The 21,150-nt window shown below is 35.6% G+C and overlaps 1 protein-coding gene and 1 long non-coding RNA gene across 2 annotated transcripts in view; one reads left to right on the top strand and one right to left on the bottom strand.

Moving 5' to 3' along the window:
* LOC134531887 (uncharacterized) overlaps window positions 1–21,150 on the bottom strand; it is a 347,014-nt gene that overhangs the window by 118,828 nt on the left and 207,036 nt on the right. The window lies entirely within an intron of this gene.
* Window positions 706–6,643, top strand: LOC134531885 (uncharacterized). The gene is made up of 2 exons (XR_010075093.1): window positions 706–1,142; window positions 3,380–6,643. It is a non-coding gene; the product is annotated as an uncharacterized LOC134531885 (long non-coding RNA).

Genomic DNA, 21,150 nt, shown 5'->3' with positions numbered 1-21,150 from the left:
CGCTATTTAAATGTTCTTTAAAATGATGTTGAGTATTTGACTTTAAGAATAAAATAATTTTAATTAAGTATTATGTTATTTTGCAAAATCTCCTTAGTTCAGCTCTCACCAGACATCCTGTACGGGATGACGAACCTATGATCCTAGGTACAGTAAAGTATTTTATGAAGTTGAGACTAGTTGATGCCAAGCGAGTTGTTTCTATGTAAAGAGCTACGATTCTCGCCCCCCCCTCTGAAGGTGGATCGTAACAGAAATGGTGGAGGCGCCGGGTAGGTGCACGTGACAGAAATGGTAGAGTTCGCCGGATAGGTTCTATTTCTGGAGAGAGAGAGAGGTAGATTTTTATGTTTATTATTAAGTTAGTTTCAGCTTCTGATAGCAGGTTATTAAGAGTTTACTTGAGGAGAGGATTACGGAATTTTAGTCTATAGTGGAGGAAGTCTTTGAGATATTTTTTTTGACGTAACAGATGTTTATTTGAGGATACTTGTAAGGATAAAGTTTATAGTGATAAGTTGTTTTAAGTCGTTGAATTTATTGTAGATTTATATCGGGGATTATTACGTGAGGAGAATACGTTATAAGTTAAATGCTTATTAGAGATAATGCAAGTGGTTTAATTTAATTGAAGTTCATTTTAAGATTGTAGGTTAAGAGAATTATAATTTAAAATAAAGTTTTTTGTCGTAAATAGGAATTATTTTCAAGAGAAGTTTGTTTTGTTTTCGTGCGCGTAGGAGACGAGACGTACGAATTAAATCAGTCGAGGGAAGGATAAACGTTAGAAAGGAATTAAAGAGAAAACGAGAGTTTATGTAAAAGAGAGTTATAGAATTTATAGTGATGTTTTGTTTTAATTAGAAAAATGTTGAGAGTTGTTTCAGAACGACACGTCAGTGGACGTGGCAGAATGAACACGTGACGGGGAGGTGCTGAGACCTAGCGGAGAACGGAGGAACCGCAAGCGAGGGTTGGCGCACCTGATGGAATTCGGTGATGTCACGGGCTCATACGGAGACGTGGACAGGCCGTGACCTTGTTTTGATCAGCTGTACGGTAACTTAGCGATAAGAAAATAGACTATTGGTTAAATAAATTTAAATTTAAGTGTGTTTTAGGAGAAGAGGAACTTTCAGTATGTAAGTAATTTAATTTAAGAAGTGTATGATGTATAGGCTAGAAGTGTTTCGTTGTAAGTTGTTTATGTTTTTGTTAGTTAAATTCTACCTCGGTTTTAAAAATATTTTTTTGGGATTTGTAAACATTATTAAGGAGGTACACTATAAAATCGATAAGCATTGAGAAAACTGGGAAGGCTAGATTTTGTGTGTAGAGGGAATTTACTCCAAAAGAACAGAGAGACAAAATTAATGTTTTCTTTAAGGCGAGGGACCCTAAGGTGAGGCGTTGTGTCCCTGGGAAGAAAGGGAATTGTAGCGCAGACCATAGGAGATGGGCTGACTACGGAATTAAGGGTCAGGAGAATCCTGAGAGTTGTGAGTAGTTTGGGGCAGGAGTTCCCCATGGTAGTACCGAAGTGGCTATCCTGTATGGGATAGGGTACCATTTCAATGAAGTTTGTTGGTGGGGTTAGAGCCCCCTGTGTAGTGGGCCTATAGCAGATAGGCACTACAGTGAAATTTTTGGTTATTTTGTGAGGTAAATTCCCTGGAGGTTAAGTAAGATTGGATTCAGTTAGGAAGGAGGGAAATGAGAAACATTGCTGTAGAGAGTTAGTGTACTTGCCTAATGTGAAATTGAATTTTACTAAATTAATTTAGGAGAAAGTTTTGTTCGGTAAATAAATAATAATGGAAGATAGCTAGATAATTAATTAATTTTTTTTTAAGGTGTTTTAAGTAATGAAATAAAATAAGGTGAAGTAATTTGAATAATTGGGGAGGAGTTTCTTTAAGAGTTTAGATAATTGTTTTTGAATTTATTGAGATATTCAACCAGTGAAGTTTGAGTGTGAGAGATACAGTGAGATTTTAAGGAAATCGGTTGTTTATTAATTAGGACAAATGAGATTTTATGATTAAGAGTCAGTAAGCATAGTTAAAATTTACGACATGATATTTGTTGACAGTTTACAGTTATTAAGGAGAAAACAGAGTAATCTATTTATTTTTATTTTAATGGTTTGAAGATAAGATTATGAATTTTTTTTGGAAGTTTCTTTGGCATGTTGGAATAATTTTTTTTGATTTTTAGAATTTACAGAGAAAATTTAATTGATTTACATTAGTTTGGAAGTATGGAGGTTTAGTGTTCGATTAGCCCTAACTTGATGGTCGGATCTCAAAAGAATGCCGTAAAACCGATAGCCAATTGAGAGGAATGCGGTAGGCGCTTGTGTAGAGAGGGGTTGTGGGAAAACTCCTTGGGACTGATGGCAGATCAGGGGCCCTAAATAGTGTGTGATGCTGTAAAACCAGTGCAGAGAAAGCCTGGTATGCTTAAATTTTTGGGCACAGGTTATGTAAACCTGGGGTTCCATGGGATTTAGTCATGTTAGCTGCTGTGAGACATTAAGATTTCCAGGCTCCATAGTAAATTCAATGTAAATTTTTGTTTTCTTAAAATAATAAATTTGTTTTTAATTTTTTTGAGATATTTGATTTGTAACAGTGAATACAAACCCCGAGGAATAAGAGTTGTCATGCTGTGGGAGGAGAAGGTGGTAGGCCTAAAGGGTACAGGCACCACAGAGGTTATTTGCATTGCATAATTTAAATATAAGAAAACTTGAGAATTTGAAATTTTGTTGTTGGTTTGTACACCCATAAGAAGAGTATAGGCAGAATTTTTATTGTTATGAGATGTCTAATTTAATTGAAAAGAAGAAAGTTTAAAGATGCAAGGTAACATTATTATTGTAATAATTGAAAGAGATTAAGAGGTAGAGAGAAATAGGCAGTTTTTGTTTGTAAGTACTAAAGTTTACAAATAGAAATTTAGTAACTAAGAATGAATAATAAGTTAAGTCTAGTGTAAAAGTTTTTTTTAAGTTTGTTAAGTTAAGAGTCACAAGTAAATTTTTTTTTTAGAGAGAATGTCTTTGATAGGAAGTATTAGAAACTTATGGGAATTTTAGGGTAACATAAATAATGTAGGTAATGAATAATAAATAGATGGTAGGTCTTAAGTTAGGATTAACATTTGAAGCAGAATTTAATTAAGAAGAAGGAAAATAAATAGGCCTAATGAAAAGAACAAAAAAGGATTTTATGGTAAAGCATTTTTTTTAAGTAATAAACAATGAATAATAATGTTGTTTCAGGGTTATGTGTACTAATAATACCATTTTTTTTTTAGGACCAAAGAACAGGAATTATGTAATTTAAATTAACATGTATTTTTGAAACTGTTACAGATTCCTTAAGATGAGCTGAGCAGCAGTCCAGTTTACAAGATGACAAGAGTTCGAGAGACAAGATACAAGATCACTGAAACAAGAGCCAAGACTGAAGATTCAAGAGAAGAGAAAGCTGGCAGCCATGGACTTACAAGTGGAGATTAATAAGGTCATGTAAAGTTTTATTTTTTTTTATGGAAGACAGTAACTGGAGTTTTTTTTTGTTATAAACATTATTTACAGAACTTTTTAGGTTATAGTAATGTAATGGAACTAGTGAGTTGTGGTAGCTGTCAAAAAGAACTAATACCTTAAGTTTAATTTTTAAAGTTAATTTTCTTAATTTACAGAGGGATTAGTAGTTTTTTTAAACCTTATTTAGGTTGGAATTTAAATACAATAGCTTATTATAAATGTGTACGAACAGTTCAAGTTCACCGTACTGATAGGTAGGTCAGATGATCTTATTGATTTTGATGATTTGTTGTTTTGAGTTGATTTTTAAGTGTTGTGAATTAGACAATGAAATAGTTCTGAAAACTTAAATTATTTCAAGCTAAGAAATAGTAAAGTTAATTGTAACTCAAAGGACACCAGAATTTAATTTTTTTTTGAATTAGTAATGTTTGAAAATTTTATACTTTACAAGAAAGGTTATAAACAAACAGATCGGATGGAACAAGGATGCAGTAAATCACAATTTCATTTAGAATTATTGATTAGCTTTTGAGGTTATGAAGTAAAAGTAATTATAGTTTAAAAGTTTGAATAAAAAAAAATGTTTTTTTTTATTTGTTTGAAATAGAAAGTTTAAAAGTTAATTAGTCATGATCTAGGTGGGTGATGGGGTGGGAATTGGCCACTCTTTTTCCCTATAACCTCCCTAACATGGCCTTCTATTACAACTAACAGAAATAAAGAAGAAGAAAAATGAAGAATTATTAGTTAGAATGTTTCTTTCATGAAGATACCTGATGAACTTTTACTGTTTGGAAGAATAGAAGCAAGGTTAGTCAGATATTTTTACTCAGAAGAAGAAGAAGATAAAGCAGTTTTATGACTCGACAAGCCAGAGATTGGTGTTTCCCCTCTGCGCTTCTATTGACTACGTTGTTTACTCTCATGGGATAGCTGGTTCGGCACCATGGAGAGAGATTGGTGGGCATTGTGGTTGCCCCCAGAAGAAAAGAAGAGTAGAAGAGGTTATGGGTGGGTCATGTGAACTGACCTTCAACCCAGTTACTTCGTGGGGACTATTTGCTGTATAGAGAAGATCAAGACTCAAGAGTTAGGGAAAATCATTGGAGGTCATGTTTCCCTTCCTTAAGTTTTTCCTATCAAATTATTTGCCTGATTAGATTATGCTAAGGGTGGGATACTTTATGTTAGCAGTTGAATTAATTAATTTTATTTTTTTGTGTGTTTGCATCCTTGCCCATCGATTGCAGTTTAGTAGTTAGTTTTGTATTTGTCAGGCGTGATGGTAATGCCTGTTGATGATGTTTCAGAATTGTAATCTGTTCGTGATGAGGATGGCACAACTCCGAAGCAGATGTGGGGAGAAGTTGTGAGCTGCCCTGGAAGCCAGTCCAGTAGCTGTTGGAGTTGAGTGGTGTTTGCTGATGGCCAGCCCAGGGAGCTACTCTTCTCGACAACACTGACTTCGAGGAGTTGCACCAACCTTCACGAGATAAGAGTTTAATTAATTGAAACACTGTAAGGACACTTAATTTTTTTTGAAGAACGAAAGAAGTATGGTAATAAACGGAAACCGAAAAAAAAAAATAATAATAATTATCAAGAATTTGCACATTGTTTAACGAATACTGAGAAACTAAGAACAGTAATTTAATTTGTAAAGAGAGCTTCACTAACAGAACAATTTTTTTAGAATTGAGAACTCGAGCCTCTGAAGGTTCCTGTGAGAACAAACCAGATAAAAGTTTTACATTTAATTTTATGAATACTTGTTGTTTTAAAATAAATCTTATGCAGAATCTAGATGTATGTTCAGACAGCAAGGAACTAAGAAAATTATTATTTTTGTGAAATGAGGAATTTATAGTTATGGTTTAATGGAAAAAGACAATTTGTAATTTTGAGGTAGCTCGATGGGGCTCGAGCTCTGTGAGGGGAGGGTTATGTCGCGGGTTGAAATTTTGCAGGGTTGTTGAAATCAAATTTAGGGACTTTACTGACGGGACTCTGGGCTGGCTGCTCTGTTCACTCGTCAGCGCAAGTGGCGTGACCATGTAATTGGGGCACGGGGCCGGCGCGGCGCGCTGCGGGCTTGCAGAATTTTGTTTGTTTGTTTGGCCGCGCGCTGGCGCAGCCACGGGCCGCAGTTACTGGGGCGCGCTGTCGTAACAAGCCGCGCGGTGTGGCCTGCACATCGGGGTAGAGGGGGGGTAGTCTTCCCAGATGTTCTAGTTAGTTGTTTTAGTAAATTTGACTTCAATAACGAGCTTTTGTTATGCTAGGCGCGGCAGGGCGCGCGAATTTAAGCGCAAGTGATTGGTGACTCAGGCTCACTCAGGCGGAGGCTATGCGTCTCACCTGTGGTCACGAGTTGTTAGTTCGTTCGTGATGTAGGAATTCAGGCTCACTCAGGCGGAGGCTATGCGTCTCACCTGTGGTCACGAGTTGTTAGTTCGTTCGTGATGTAGGAATTCAAGCTTTCGGGCGGAAGCTATGGTCGACGCCAGAGGCCACGAGTCGTTTAATTTAAGTTAGGTCATAATGTAGTCGTCAAGCTTTCGGGCGGAGGCTATGGCCCTCGTCAGGGGTCACGCGTCATAGTTTTTAAAATGTAATGTTCGTTCGGGATTTCAAGGGCAGGAGAGGCCCCTACGTTATTTTTTTAAAGTAATCGATCAAGAAAGGCTTTTCGGAAAATGTATGGACTTATCTTTGTTTTAATTTTAAGTATTAATTATGATTTGAGGTATTCGGAAGGACTAGGGAAGTGTTTAGTGAAGTTCTCTCATTCTCTCTCTTGTAAGGTCGTTCAATCGTTAAGGAAGTAAAGAGATTATTGTTTTAAATTGTAATCCCGCTATTTAAATGTTCTTTAAAATGATGTTGAGTATTTGACTTTAAGAATAAAATAATTTTAATTAAGTATTATGTTATTTTGCAAAATCTCCTTAGTTCAGCTCTCACCAGACATCCTGTACGGGATGACGAACCTATGATCCTAGGTACAGTAAAGTATTTTATGAAGTTGAGACTAGTTGATGCCAAGCGAGTTGTTTCTATGTAAAGAGCTACGATTCTCGCCCCCCCCTCTGAAGGTGGATCGTAACAATATAATAAATGGGTGTCTCGTATGCCGTCGGTTATCGCGCAGTGACAACACGATCATTATACACGTACTGCGTACGCAGCGATAGTAAGAATTTTTAATGGAGGATACTCCGCGAGTACGCATTCGTCGACTTCGGAACGCGAACGGGTTGGAAAAGGGGGGGATGTGTTATGTGAGATGCGAAAAAGGGTAGGGAAATGTTGACGATTTTTTTTTTTTTCCTAGCCTAAGTTAATTCTAAGTGTGTAGGGGAGGGTCCAGGTTAGGAGAGGGACGGTTTTGTTGAACCGGGGTGGAGGGGGGAAGGGAAGTAGGGGTGGTGGGGGTTTTCCCCCAGCATGCATCACGCGAGACGCGCGGTTAATTTCATCGCAAACAAGGGATCGCGGAACAGTTCCGAGCGCGTCAACGGGGACGTAGCGACGCGACAGATTTACGTCCTCGGGCCACGCCGGGCTAATTTCGCGATTTATGCGCGCGCGTCGGGACTTTAATACTAACCCCCGTCCCGTGGCAAACATTGTTTGAACTCCTCCCCGGCACTGGAACAGGATAGGCGAGTTTCTATTCGCCTCGAATTTCTTTTATTTTTTTTTACAGTCGTACCGTACGGAAAGGACTGTTTCCGACCCTAATTAACGAGCTACGCCGCGCTCGCGCGACGTAATGCTGAAGTATGTCCTGTTCCGAAAACCTCCTGGTAATTTTTTTTTTTTGCGTAATCTCTTGTCGGCGGGTGCATCTGCAACACAACATGCACTCGTGCTGTTTCAACTCGCTCTATAGATTGCGCTGAACGGATTTGTTTCCGGCGTTTCGCGAACGAGCGGGTGTCGCATCGGCTTAGCTACGCATAACTCTTTGGCGAGTTGGATTCGATAACTGGTTTTCCTGCAGGTAAGCGCTTATCCTTCCAGGTGTGAAAAAAAGATTGCTGCTTATTAAATTATTTAATGCAATTTTTCTGCTTGAGTGTGAAACGTAAAATCGGTATTAAAAATTAAGTTTAAAAAAATATATGTCTATTTAAGTTTGAAAATTAAAAAAAAAATCATAGTTTGAACCAATGTAATAATTTTAATATTAAGGCAACCAGGGTTTAGTCGGTACCTTTGCTGAATTTACGGTTTTCCTTTTCAGATTTTCCTTCAATATTATTTTTTTTAACCCAGTTACTCTACGAAGCAAAATTTTTCTTTCATTTTCAATTGATTCATCATTATCCCCAGTCCGCCTGGCAGATCACAGTGTTCCGGATGATGCGGGCATGAGGCACCCTTATTACGTGTTCTCTTCCTCGCCATCCTCCTACACCTCCCCCCCCCCTCAGTGCCCCATTTCTTTCCTGAAGGCGCTCTCATCTGCGTCATCTGCGTCGTCTTGCATCCACAGGCCGCGGTCGTTGTTGCGTGAAGATGAGTGCAGGGACGGTCCGGCGATACTTAAGGACCTACCCCCCCTCCCCTCTTCCTCTTTCTTACCACGTGACTAATTGGACGGGCCTCGGTCTGGTCTCTTCTTCGTCCGTCTTCCACCATCCCGCATTTTGAGTGAGTGGGCGAAACCCCCCCTCCCTCCCACCCCCCCTTCGTGTGCGAGACTTTCAGTACTCGCGAGAGATGTGTAACATACAACATCGCTTATGCGCATATTTAAGTGTTCTCGTGTTTTTTTATAATACGAAACTCACACACGTATTTTGACGAAGAATCCTTTAAAAAAATGCAGAACGTAATAAAAAATATAAATAAGCCAATTGTGTTTTCAAATACATTTAAGGACGCGACTCACATGTAGAAATCTTTGCCGTAGCAGCTACGTCGACTGCATGTTGAAGCGGATCCGATAAAAACAAAAATAAAATACTTGAAAAAAAAAAACCCGGCTTTGAAACATATTTTCTAAAAAAAAAAAAAAAAAAAATATTTTTATTAAAATACAGCCCATTTTGATAATATCCATTTAACAGTTCACACTATATAGTTTCCCTTTGGCTTTGTGAACTTCGGTTCGTGTCATCTCCCACAGATAGCAGCACCGATGTTACACATTTCCGTTCCATTCACGAAATTACTCCTACCAAAAGCCGTATACCGGGAGCTAAGATGTTGCACATAAAAAATGTATTTTCGTCGCTCGTAATCCTTTAGAGTGTTATATATATAATATGGTGCAAAATAGCGAATACCAAGTTGTATTACTGCGCTGCTATAGTTTTCAGGTCTCTCCTAGTTTATCGTTATTGTCGGTTTTCGTTTCAGTTACAGCGTTTCCTATTTTCTAACAGGTTGCGTTTTAAAAATTCACAATTTATAGCCCGTGAAAAATTTTTTGGTCTTTCGATAATCCGGCAGAGTCGCTTAGCCGGCTGGGCTTAGTTCCGAACAAGCAGTAGATTCTTTTGTAATCAACGTGAAAGAAATGTTGTGTTAGCCAAAATATTTTCTTATATGAAACATTAACACATCCTCACTTCCTCGGGACTCAGAAACCATCGGCTTAGTTTAAGTACCTAGTTAAAAAAAAAAAACGATTTTTAAAAACTCGACCATACAACTGTTACCAATAACCTTACAATGAGTACTGTTACATATTATAGTGAAACTACGTAACTTTTGACGAAGACCGCACCTTGGATAAACGAAGTGTTTGTTCTTCATCGTTACCGACAACTGCATCTTCGTATAAACTACGCTGTACTCCAATTCCCCGAGTTCTGAGTTTCTTTTTGTAAACATGGTAAACAGTCAGTGTACTTAACAAGTGTTTGATACAGTTGTTGATATTTCATGACTTTATTATGTTTACTGTAAGACAACTCAGTGTCATTTAATTTACGAAGTACTCTCATTAAAATTTGTAATAATTTTTTCCATCGTAAATTTAACTGAAACTGCTTAATAGTGTGGTGAATAATTTTTTTTATAAAAGTAAATTAGTATTTATTTCATTAGTATTTTTTAAATTAACATTTTCAAAACTAACAATTTTTGAAATGTTTAATGTGCATTACTGACGTATTACAGTATTTAACAAATTCAATTTTTTGTATTGTAATTGTTATGCATCCTATATTAAGAAAAGAACAATTTTTTTATGGGAAATCACCCAAAATTACAATATACTTCAGTTAACTGAAAAATATTAGTTTTCAAAATAAAACCACTAAAACATAGAACATTGTTTTCTGAGAATAAAAGAGTCAAAATCAGTAAAGTTACACCATAGATATATATATATATTTTTACAGTTTACAGAGAACAAAGCTTAAGTTTCTCTTGCTAAACTCCACCCAACCAAAAATTTATTTTTAACGTTGCTCGATTAAACCACTTTAATCTTGGGTAATATAAAAAACTCTCCTAAAACAGTACACTGAAAAACAGCTATATTTCCAGAAACCACTGGCAGAGTGCTAACACAGGGGCAAAAATCATCTGAATTTGAGATATTTTACGCAAGGATAGAATAAATATTCATAAAAAGTATCTATATGTGTATGTATGAATGAATCAAAGTTAATTTATAGTCGAGGTCGAGTTTTTTGACGTGACAATGTGTAATAAATCGATTAAAGCCGACTGCACGCACGAAAAAGAATGACTCATTGTCCCGTTATGCTTTGTCCCGTTACGCTCATTGTACGCTTGCACCGCATCTATCTCTCTTCCACTCGATTGTAACAACCATCGATTTTACTTTTTCAAGGCACATTAAACTTGAAACACTCCCATTCGGTTCCTACTTTTCCTATCATCGTCCTATCCTTAACAGAATAACACAGATTGGAAGAAGTTAAATAGCAAACGTGTATAAAATTTATAGTTAAAATAATCTGTTCGTTAAAGTTATAAACATAATTGAATTAACGAGTGCAAATAAAAGTAAATTTATCAATTAAATTGCAGATTTCATTTCACTCCTTTGTATCCATACAAAATATTGATAATTCAATAAAAAGTATTCAATTTTATTTATAAAAGTATGCAATCATTACATCAATGTTTTTTTATGACGTTGTCACGTTAAACTATCTTCCGTAAACCGACTTTACAGACAACCATTTTTTTTTCTTTTAGAAAAGATGAGTGTGTTGAAATCCCTCGAAGCACTTTGCAAGGCTCACTTACAAAAAGCATGTTTCGTGCCCGCAGGATCGCCCGTCAGTATTTCGAAGCACTCGCCGAAAATTTTCCCAAATTTCGACCCCTCGCGCCTAGGTCACTAACTTCCCCTTCTCTTTATAGTTTCAACGACGCACTAGTTGCGTGCGTAAGCAAACCACGATCTCTCTTTTTTTTACGCACACACACGTAAAATTAAGAATATACTATGTCCACAAAAGAATATCCCAGATATAAATTTTTATAGTATCAACTGTAAAATAAAATAATATAAAATTTCTAACGACGTGCTGAATGTCTCGGATGTCTCATGACTAGAGACCTGTAAAATTCGCGGATTCAATGACCTCCAGGATAGACTCTACTACACTCTACACACTCGGGCAAATGCCACCTGTACATTGGCTGCTGACTTGTGAGTCGTCTCGACCGAGTGTCTGTGATTCGACACTTCTTTGAGCGAGGGTCTCTAATTGGCCCTCATTACTCCAGATTAACAGTGAACCAATTGCAGAAGCAGCGCTAAGGTATAATTATTTGAATTGTAGCATATCACGAAATGAATCCGCGAGTATTTCAGGTGTCTACTCATGGCATATTATTTGACTGAGTAACGTTTTTTTTAAATTCCAACTGATAAAAATATTGTAAGACACAACACAATACTACGTATCTAACGTGAATGCAAGGCTACAGGACTACGAAGCTTCCGTAACACAAGGCTACGTGGCTACAAACGAGACTTCTAGTTTTCGAGAATACATGGCTCCAAATGACTACAATAGCACCATTCAGTGGAGAGAGAGAGAGAGAGTTTTTTTACGCACACACCCGTAAAATTAAGAATACACTATGTCCACAAAAAAAATGTCCCAGTTTAAAATTTTTATCGTATCAACTGTAAAATAAAATAAAATTTCTAACGACGTGCTGGATGTGATATCGTGGTCTTCCACCAGCTGTAGAGGTTTTTGACGTGACAACGTATAATAAATCGATGAACGCCGGCTGCACACACGAAAAACTGTCCCGTTACGCACATTGTTCCGTTACGCTGTGTCCCGTTACACTCATTGTTCCATTACGCTGTGTTCCGTTACGCTGTCGGCGAGTGCACTAATAATAGGTTATGTTACAATTGTCTAAAAAATTATGGTGATTAATATAATTGATGAGAGATATTTGATTACAATTTATTGATATGAAAACTTGTTCATAATTATATTTAAACCTTAAATCTAAACGCCAGTTTTTAAAATTAATTACAAGTCATCTAGGCCCTACACGTGAACTGTTTCGTCGACTGTTTATAAAGTAAAGTGAAAAAATGTGGTTTTCATTGCTTATTACAACAACAATTTCGGCAATAAAGGTTAATTATTCTTTCATTTTAAAATACTGATCACTTTTATAATTTTAAATATTTATTCTTTTATTATTAAAATAAAAATGATTCAATTTTATTCATAAAAGTATGCAAAAATTTCACCAATGTTTTGTCATGACGTTGTCACGTTAAACTATCGTCCGTAAACAGACTTTACAGACAACCAAATTTTTTTTTTTCCAGGCGAGTCCGAAGGTTGACTTGAAAAAAAAAATGAAACAGTTAGATCGTCGTAGACGCGGCGCGGTGAAGCGAGGCCACGCCAGCACCTTCCCACCGACGTTTCTTCAGGATGGGGGGGGGGGGGGGGGCTGCAGGCCCATTCCACAGCGAGCCTCTCGCGGTGGTTATGAATTTTATCGACTTGGCATGCAAATCGGATTGCTGGCCAGGAAGTGTAGACCGGGGGGGAGGGCGGTGGTGTGTTAGGAGGTGGTTGGGTGGGGGAAGTGTTCAAGGGAAGGGGTGTGTTGGAAGGCACAGTCACGATTGTTAGAGGGAACAAAACCATCTTTATTCCCTACACGCCCCTTAACCACCTCCTCTCCCCGCCCCTCCCCGAGCCTAACTCTTGTCAGGAATGGGAGAAAGAAAAAAAAATTATGTTGTAATGGGTCGTACAGAATTGGTCCTGGAAATCGCCCAGTAAATTTTGGGTTTTGTTTCATTCGAAAGAAAACTGAACATTTGCAAAGTTTTCTAAGATGAGATTTGGAATTTTTTTTGACTTGTTTTAATAAGTATGGTGACATAGATTTGTTTTTAACTCATTCATTAAATGTATCAGCCATTTAGTTTTGATGGTTTTTAAGTAACCCTTTTGCGTGTGTATCGTTGGAAGTAGCGGTAAACCACCATACAATAAGCAGGTCATGAGTCTATCTTTATCAACTATCAATTAATCATATTTTATATAAGCTTTATATTTTGCTTTTATATAAGTTTTTCAGACATTATCTACTTTTTAAAGTTCGGAACTCATTAAGTAAATTTATATAAGATAACTAACCGCAGAAATTTATAATTTCTGTTTTAATTTTATTTAATTCATACATTTTTTCAATGACGTTGGCTGTTTTGTAAAACCGTGACTTAAATTAATCATTTGATGTTTCTATTATTTTAATTGCGACAGTATTTTAACTAATGATCGACTAGTGACAGTCCATCATAGATGATAGATAAATCATATTTTAGCCATATAGCAGTCTATCATTATCAATATTAATTGAATAAGATATACGAAGCACTTCAAGATCTGTAACACTTACTGGACAGAATGACTGACGCAATCCAGGTATTATTTTTAATGAAACCAAAAAGAAAATCTTAAACATAACTAATTTTGATTCAAATAAGATAAACTTTATTCCAAATAATATGAAATCCACCAAATATTGTTCAAATTTAAAGAGAATTTTTCGCAGTGTGTTATTAATAAATGACATTCGTAATGAAGATAATTATTCGAATGAACAAAAATCTTTCGTTTTGTCAAAGAGATTTTGCATTCAATAGTAAATTTTTTATTATCTTATGGTAATAAGAAATACTCTTTCTTCACATAGTAATTTTAGAGAAATCATGGACTTTCTTCATTGCGCTATGTGATTCATCGTTGGTCGAGCTAGGTGGAAAATGTGTTTCTGTGATCAGAGCCGAATTACAAATATATACAAAGTGTCCCATAACTTAAAGTCTAGTCAATAACATTTAATAGGATAGTTATTTACAGTTCTGAATAAAAAAATTCACAAGGTGTCTTTTTTTTCTATTTATAGGCATTTTTGGAAAAGTTAATAATCTTCAGCTTGCACCAAATTATTAGATAAAGTGATAAAACATTTTTGCTATGTAATCATAATAACCCTAGTATAGATAACAATTCCGGGTAAAATCAAACATGCTTTACTTTTAAGGGAAAAAAAAAATAGTTTGGAAGATTTATGCAGCAAAATTTTTTTTATCGGGTAAATTTAAGTAGTTGTACTTCAAAAAAAATACTGTGTGAACTTGGCAAGTTATTGTAAAATATGGGTAGTTGAAGCAAAAAAATTATTGGTATGTTATAAATCTAATTTTTTTATAGTGTAAACGGTAAAATTTACCTGGTTAAAAATTGTTGCCGCTTAAGTTACGCAAAGAACATTTTTTCTTCCAAAATGTATAGCATGTTTAATTTTATTTTGAATTTTTATAAACAGTTGGGTTATTTATGAATGTGTAGAAAACAAATTGTTACAGAATCTAACTATTTGGTGGAGGGAGGGGACTAAAAACTTTTCAAAAATTGCCTTTAACTCGAAAACTACGACACTTTTCGAATTTAATTTTTTTTATTCAGAACAGTGGTTAATTGGTCTAGCAACTGTTCTTAGCTTAACGTAGCTTAACGTTGAGTTTGTGGCATATTCTGCTATATACAAACATGGATAAAGGGTTTTGATGCCTACCAAAAAAATAAATTTCTCCTCTTATAAACTACCATTACCAGATACTCTATGTTAATGAAAATTCTTCACTTTCTGATGGCACCGGAACGTAACTATATTGTACCAGAAAAATACCCTCCTCAGGGACTTTGCATATACGTGTGTTCTGTCTGCTTTTCATATTGACTCATCGGCATTTTCACAGAAATAAAATTAGACGGTATGAATTCGCAAAACGAGTCTTTTTTTTATCTTTCCACGTAAATGTACCCGAAATTTCTACAAATGCATTAAAAACTTCTGTACAAATTAAAAAAAAAAATTCCGAGAATGCTCAATTTCGTTGTATTATTGAGGTATAGATTTTTCCCAACTTATAGCTAGAGAAACTAAAATAAATGTAATACAACATATTTCTCAAACTTAGGGACACTGAGTTCACTTACTTTGAACATGACACAAAAAAACATTCTTTGTATATTAATAGAACAATCAAAAAATATGTATTCTGTTTACAAAATTGTATTAATTAATTTATATATAAAATCCATCACAAACATTGCAACTGATATTTAATTATAACTATTAAATCAATATATGAATTTATACTAAAAAAAACTAGCCAGCTGTAGTACATTTATGTATGAGGTCGATTTTAATCACTACTTGGGTGCATATCGGGGGTTGTTTGAGGTGCTACCCGCTGCACTAACTGGACTGTGCCTGGCGGGAAATGTTTCGGGAGTCGAAATTCGGAAGCAAACACGGCGAGGTTTTCCGGCCACGTGAGGAGCAGCGGTAGGTGAGATATTGGTGGCTCCTCCCAGTTGAATTTCGTTGTTGTTTTATTTTTTTGGTTTCGTTTTTCAAGCGGGCCAAAGCGCGCCGGAGGTCAGCGGTGTACAAGGCAACCGTTCCTCCCCCACCGTAGAACCTCCACGGATTGTGGGTACGGGGTCTCGGTTAGGAGGGGGGGCGTATGATCACAACACCACCTGCAGAAACACCCCCCCCCCCTCCTCCACACCCGTAAATAGGAGGTCGTTAATGGAGGGGAGAGGGCAGAGAGCGATTACAGGGTGGTCCAAAGCAAGCCCTCCTCGCTCACCTGGGCGTGTTGGCAAGTCGCCCAGGCACCAGATACTGCCGTGAAATACGACGCACTGCTTCCCCTTCCCCCCACTCTAACCCTCCCCTTTCACCTGTCCTCACCGGCCAACCGCAAGTAGGCGAGGCGTATTCAACGTGCAACGGCGATAATTCGAACGATTTTCAAACCAGCCCCTCGGAAAATCATCTTCATCCCCCATTTCCTAACAAAAAAAAAATTCTGCATTATAATACTTTGAACCATGACAGTTTGCAATCCATTATAACTTAATATCACGTTTATAGTTGGAGGAAATATTCTTTACAAAGTGAATTTATTTAAGGAAGAATTATTATGGACGGACTTTTCCTATTGCTTAACGTGTCGCGTTATTGGCTGCGATAAACGCGGTACAAGTTATTCCTCAGATCAGAGTCAAAAAAAAAAAAAAAAAAAATTAATCTTGCAAATATGGACAAACACTAGCGAAAACAGAATTTCTCCAAATCTGTCACAACCTTGTTTGATGATCTTATGATTTGTGACATTATTTATGTGAGTTTCTTTTGAAGTGCGTGGTTGTATTATTTTAAGTTTCTCATCATTTCTAAATCATTCGAAGAAATAGACTACGTTTGAAAGTAACAAACATCAGTCACTAATTTCAACTTGGATATAAAATATACTAGTTAACTTTTAGATAAACGCACAGTTTAATTTACTTTATATTATATTACAATATTATATATACTTTATTGCAATATTTTTTGAAACAATCTATTCTGCTTGACGTATGAAAAACTTAATAAATTTAATAATAGAAAAACACATTTATTAAGTATATTTACAATGTACGTACACTACTTTTCATACATCTATTTCTCATTGATAAGTTTTTTTTATTTCAGTTATTGGTTCATAATATCATAAAGTTAATTAAAATGTGGCCACGCCTGAATAAATATAGTAGTCGTACACGTCGTAGAGTAATTTACAAACTGGGTTTCTTACCGTTTATGAGAAATCTCAAATTCAGTCATATTGTGTTTAAAAACAATTTCGTTGAAATTGCACGTTAATTAATTTTTGGGTATTTTTTTGAGCTAATCAAAGCTCAATCATGTACGATTAATAAGGCGGGGTAATTCATGATACTTACACAATAATGTGCATTTGGTAAACGTGAATAAATATTCTTTATTGTGCTTACAAACAGTTAAAAATTATCAACTCAGTCAAGTTATAAAAGTTCGTTACAATACCTTTTTTGCGCGATTTTTTGTTGACAAAATCATCGATGATATCTTCGTAAGTAATCTTGTTCATTATATACAAACCATCCAGCCAAAGAGCTTAAGAACCCTCCAATCTTCCAAATGGTTTAAATTAAATTTAGTGTTAAATATTTATGAAAAAATTGGTCGTAAGATCTACGATAGACACTTCATCAATCAATGTCGCCGAGCGGCATAAAATAAGCGTATACTATACAGCAAGAGAGTATGTCCATGTCACCGTATGTAAGGGAACTAATTGATAGGGGCAGGCAATTTTGGCAAAAAAAAAAAATTCATAAAAAATCTGAAATCCTATTATATTGCAAACAAGAAAGAATTCAGATAAGACGGTTTCGAAGATCTGGTTTAGCTGAAACTACGAAGAAATCTTCGTATATTTGAGGATAATGTTTATTTGATAAGTCCGCAAATATAATTTCATTTCAAACTTTCCATTTTGAAAATTATCTATTATTTTATTTTCGAAATCGACTGAGAAATTTGTTAAGCTTATCCGAAAAACAGGCCTACGTTCATACAGTATTAATTGATTTTTACCTTTAACCGAAATAGTGCTACAGCGTTCGCAGGTTCCTTGGACCACCTGAACATTACCATTTTTTTTTGTTTTAATTTTCTCTGACTAACCAGAGCCATAAAATACGTGCGAATTTTTTTCTTTCCGTCTCCCTCTCTATCTCTTTCTCTCTATCTCTCTCTCTCTCTCTCTCTCTCGAGGGGAGAAAGAGGGGAGGCATTCCTAATTTTTCATTATTTTCCCGTTGTAATTTTCCTGCGCTTTGTGTCCACCGCGCAGGGGCGTATATTGAGAGTTCTTTATTGCTCGCACCGGCGTTGCCACGCCTTCGGAAAAGGTACCCAGGGAGTCGGTGGAAAGGCACAACTCCAACAGCGTTTGTGCCCCTTTTTTTAAATTTTTACCTGAATCCACCGCGAAGGTATTTAGCGTCGTGGAATTCACTGCAACTGAAAGTACAAAAAAAAATTCTCGCGTAGTTAATTTTTTTTTCTTTCATGAAGAATTATCTTCCATCTGTATGAAACGCATATATTTATATATATAAATGTTCGTTTGTTCAAAATTTTAACCCTCCGAAATTTCTTCACCGATTCCTTTTAAACATTGACACAAAGTTGCATTCGAATACGCGCGTGTTTTTATAAAAGATAGATAAACTATATATAGGTAAAAAGAGAGACTTAATATTCATTGATATAGATTGACATAATTAGAGATATAGAGAGATATTTAGATAAAGGGTATATAGAGTAGAGACGTAGAGAAATATAGAGGGAGAGCTATAAGAGAATCATATAGATAGAGACTGATACAGAGATACATATAGATAGAGATAATAAGATATAAATGTGGATATATATGTAGATATAAATATAGATATAAACATATAGAGGTATAGAGATATCCATAGAGAGATAGACAATTAGAGGTAAATATAAATATTTTTTTATGCGTACTTCAAACAAATTACAAAATTGATTGAGGGACTGCAACGCACGCCACTCACATATATACTAATTAATTCCCGGGCTGCGTTGCAATTCCTCAATATATAAATAATATAAATGCGTTTTATTTGCATCAAGACAAGATAAATTCATATATCTAACAGAGAAGATAATAATCTGTGAATAAAAATAATTCACAGAGTAAATGTAAATTTGTAGAGTTTATAAAGGTCTGAGACGTTTTCTTTTTGCTCAGTGGTGCCAACTTTCCGCAGCGCAGTCGGAAGCAAGCCGGCTTTAAAGGGTGAGGGATCCTGGATTTTGCTCTCGAGCCAGGCATGGCTGCAAACGTGTATTTGTCGAAACTCTTTCCCAAATACATCAAAGTCTACGAAAAAAAAAAAAAAAATAAAATGTTTTACATCGCTTCTAAAAACTTACTTATATTACAAATTTTATTCGAAATTACTAGTTAATGCAAAGCGTAGACATGTGTATGTCTTTTTTTTAGTTGAAAATAATGCTTTATTAATACATTATTTGCTACTGTTTCTATAAACAGTTATTTATAAAAATTCCTAGTACTGTAAGGCAGGAATCGAATCTCCCCTAGCTTTCGTACCTACTTGGTTTCAGTTAAATATTAAGTTACATGGTCCAGTTACAAATCGCCGGCATTAAAATTAAGAAAATTTTTCATGCTGAAAGCAACGCCAATAGTAGGCGGCCTAATACATATCTACGCCCGTCCCAAAATATTGACCTTCACGAGTGTATAAAGCTTAAGCCTTGCCGAGAAACGCAATGTTTTACGGGAGCTGTAGTTAGAACTATGGCTTTATGAGGTTGTTTCGTTGGTTATCATGTTAAAATAGTATCGTGTGTTTATTTACAGATAGTGTCAACAAATGTTTTGGTGTTTATTTAATGATTTTTCTAACTTTAAAATTCAATTTATATTGCAATCCAAGTGCGAACTTTGTGCTTTACAAATTTGAATTAACAGTTTTACTTAGCCATTGACTTGAATTTAATATTTTCTATTATATTTTCAATAATAATAATAATAATAATAAGAGAAATTTTTTTTGTTTTTCCAAAAACAATGAAAAATTCATGAAAAACAAAGTTTTTATAAAACAATTAAATAGTCTTTAAACAAAGGCCACAAACAAAAGGTTAATTCAAAGTTTTGTAGGACTTTATTACAGCCTCTCACGTTCATCAAGCTTACTTTCATAAATTATTTTCCATTACATTTAAGTGTGAAATATTTAATACTTTGACTTAACAAGCGTCAATTGCTTTCACTGTGTGGTATGCGATAATTAATTATGTGATAAATATTGCACGTGATATAGCCTGCTATGTAAATGATGTCTGGATTATTATTTTTTTAATTTTCGTAACACTTCAAAACAAAAATAGAAAAGCGTAAACGCGTGCTGAAACGCAAACAGTTGAATGTTCGTATTTAGTTGCATTGCTTTTCGCGTCTTGAGTATTATTTGACTTTTTGCGTCTTACTTTTCCTGGTTCTTGCATTTCTTGCGCAGCTTTTAAACCCGGCCTTTAGTGTGTTCACCATGATTCCATACTTTCGATGCATGCCAGGATTGACACCAAAATTTTATTGAAGTTCTTTAAAAAAACTATTGAATAAGGAATTTTTAAATTAATAAAACATTATAACCAATTAAATCATATTATGATAAAATGTTAAATTCATTGAAAGCATTGAGTAGAAACACGGAATCATAGAAGCAAAATAATTTAAGTTACTATTGAGGCAGAGTCTGAATTCGACCGATGAGCTACGGCTACAGGTACATCATGAACAATAAGTTGAAAAGATACACATAACTTATGGTCTTAAGTACTTCCGAAGACTGGTACACATCTTTAAACAATTTTACTGTAAGTGATAGAGAAAGTATTTACGGTAGAACAGTAAGCGTCTGGATTTTGTTTAACTGAACGAACGTTTACAACCGCCATGAATATTGTGGCTGTGGCAAAATTATTTCAATTAAATAATTGGAGGCAGTAACACGCCACAAAAGAACGTGGAAAAATGGTTTCACCCTTAATTATTTCAATGAAAATTTATTTTCTACAGCGACGAAATTCGACGTGGTTGTAGGACTTCAATCAGTTTAACATAACACAGTAGTCCCGAAAATTAAAATGCATTGTGTCCATAAAATAAGGCCCCAGTTATGAAATTTAATAGTGTCAACTGTAGGCGTTGTAGAATGTTGGGTACAATACACAATTAAAGAGTAGCTCAAACAGTTTTAAATAAGCGCAGGGTTGTTTTCTCGCTTGCAGCACGAAAGAATGGCTGTTACCCAATAAGTAGAGGGTGAACCTGTAAACTATATTTGGCAACAGGATGGAGCCTCTTCCCATTGGAATCTCTTTGTACGAGAGTGGTTGAACGTCGAAATCCCCGACCGCTGGGTTGGTCATAATGGTCGAGTAGTCAGAGCTCTTTTTCGATGGTCAACCAGCAGGCTCACGCCATGAGAATTTTTTCCTTCGGGGCTTTACAGAAGATAGTGTCTACGTTCCACCACTACCTAATAATTTGCCAGAGTGGAGACACAGAATTGACGATGCAATTGCTTCCATTACTCCGTACGTGTTAACCAAAGTGCGGGAAGAAACTGGCCTTTAGGTTG

The sequence above is a fragment of the Bacillus rossius genome, chromosome 5, assembly GCF_032445375.1.
Source record: "Bacillus rossius redtenbacheri isolate Brsri chromosome 5, Brsri_v3, whole genome shotgun sequence".
In the NCBI taxonomy this organism is placed as follows: domain Eukaryota; kingdom Metazoa; phylum Arthropoda; class Insecta; order Phasmatodea; family Bacillidae; genus Bacillus; species Bacillus rossius.
This window is presented reverse-complemented; position numbering and strand designations above follow the sequence as displayed.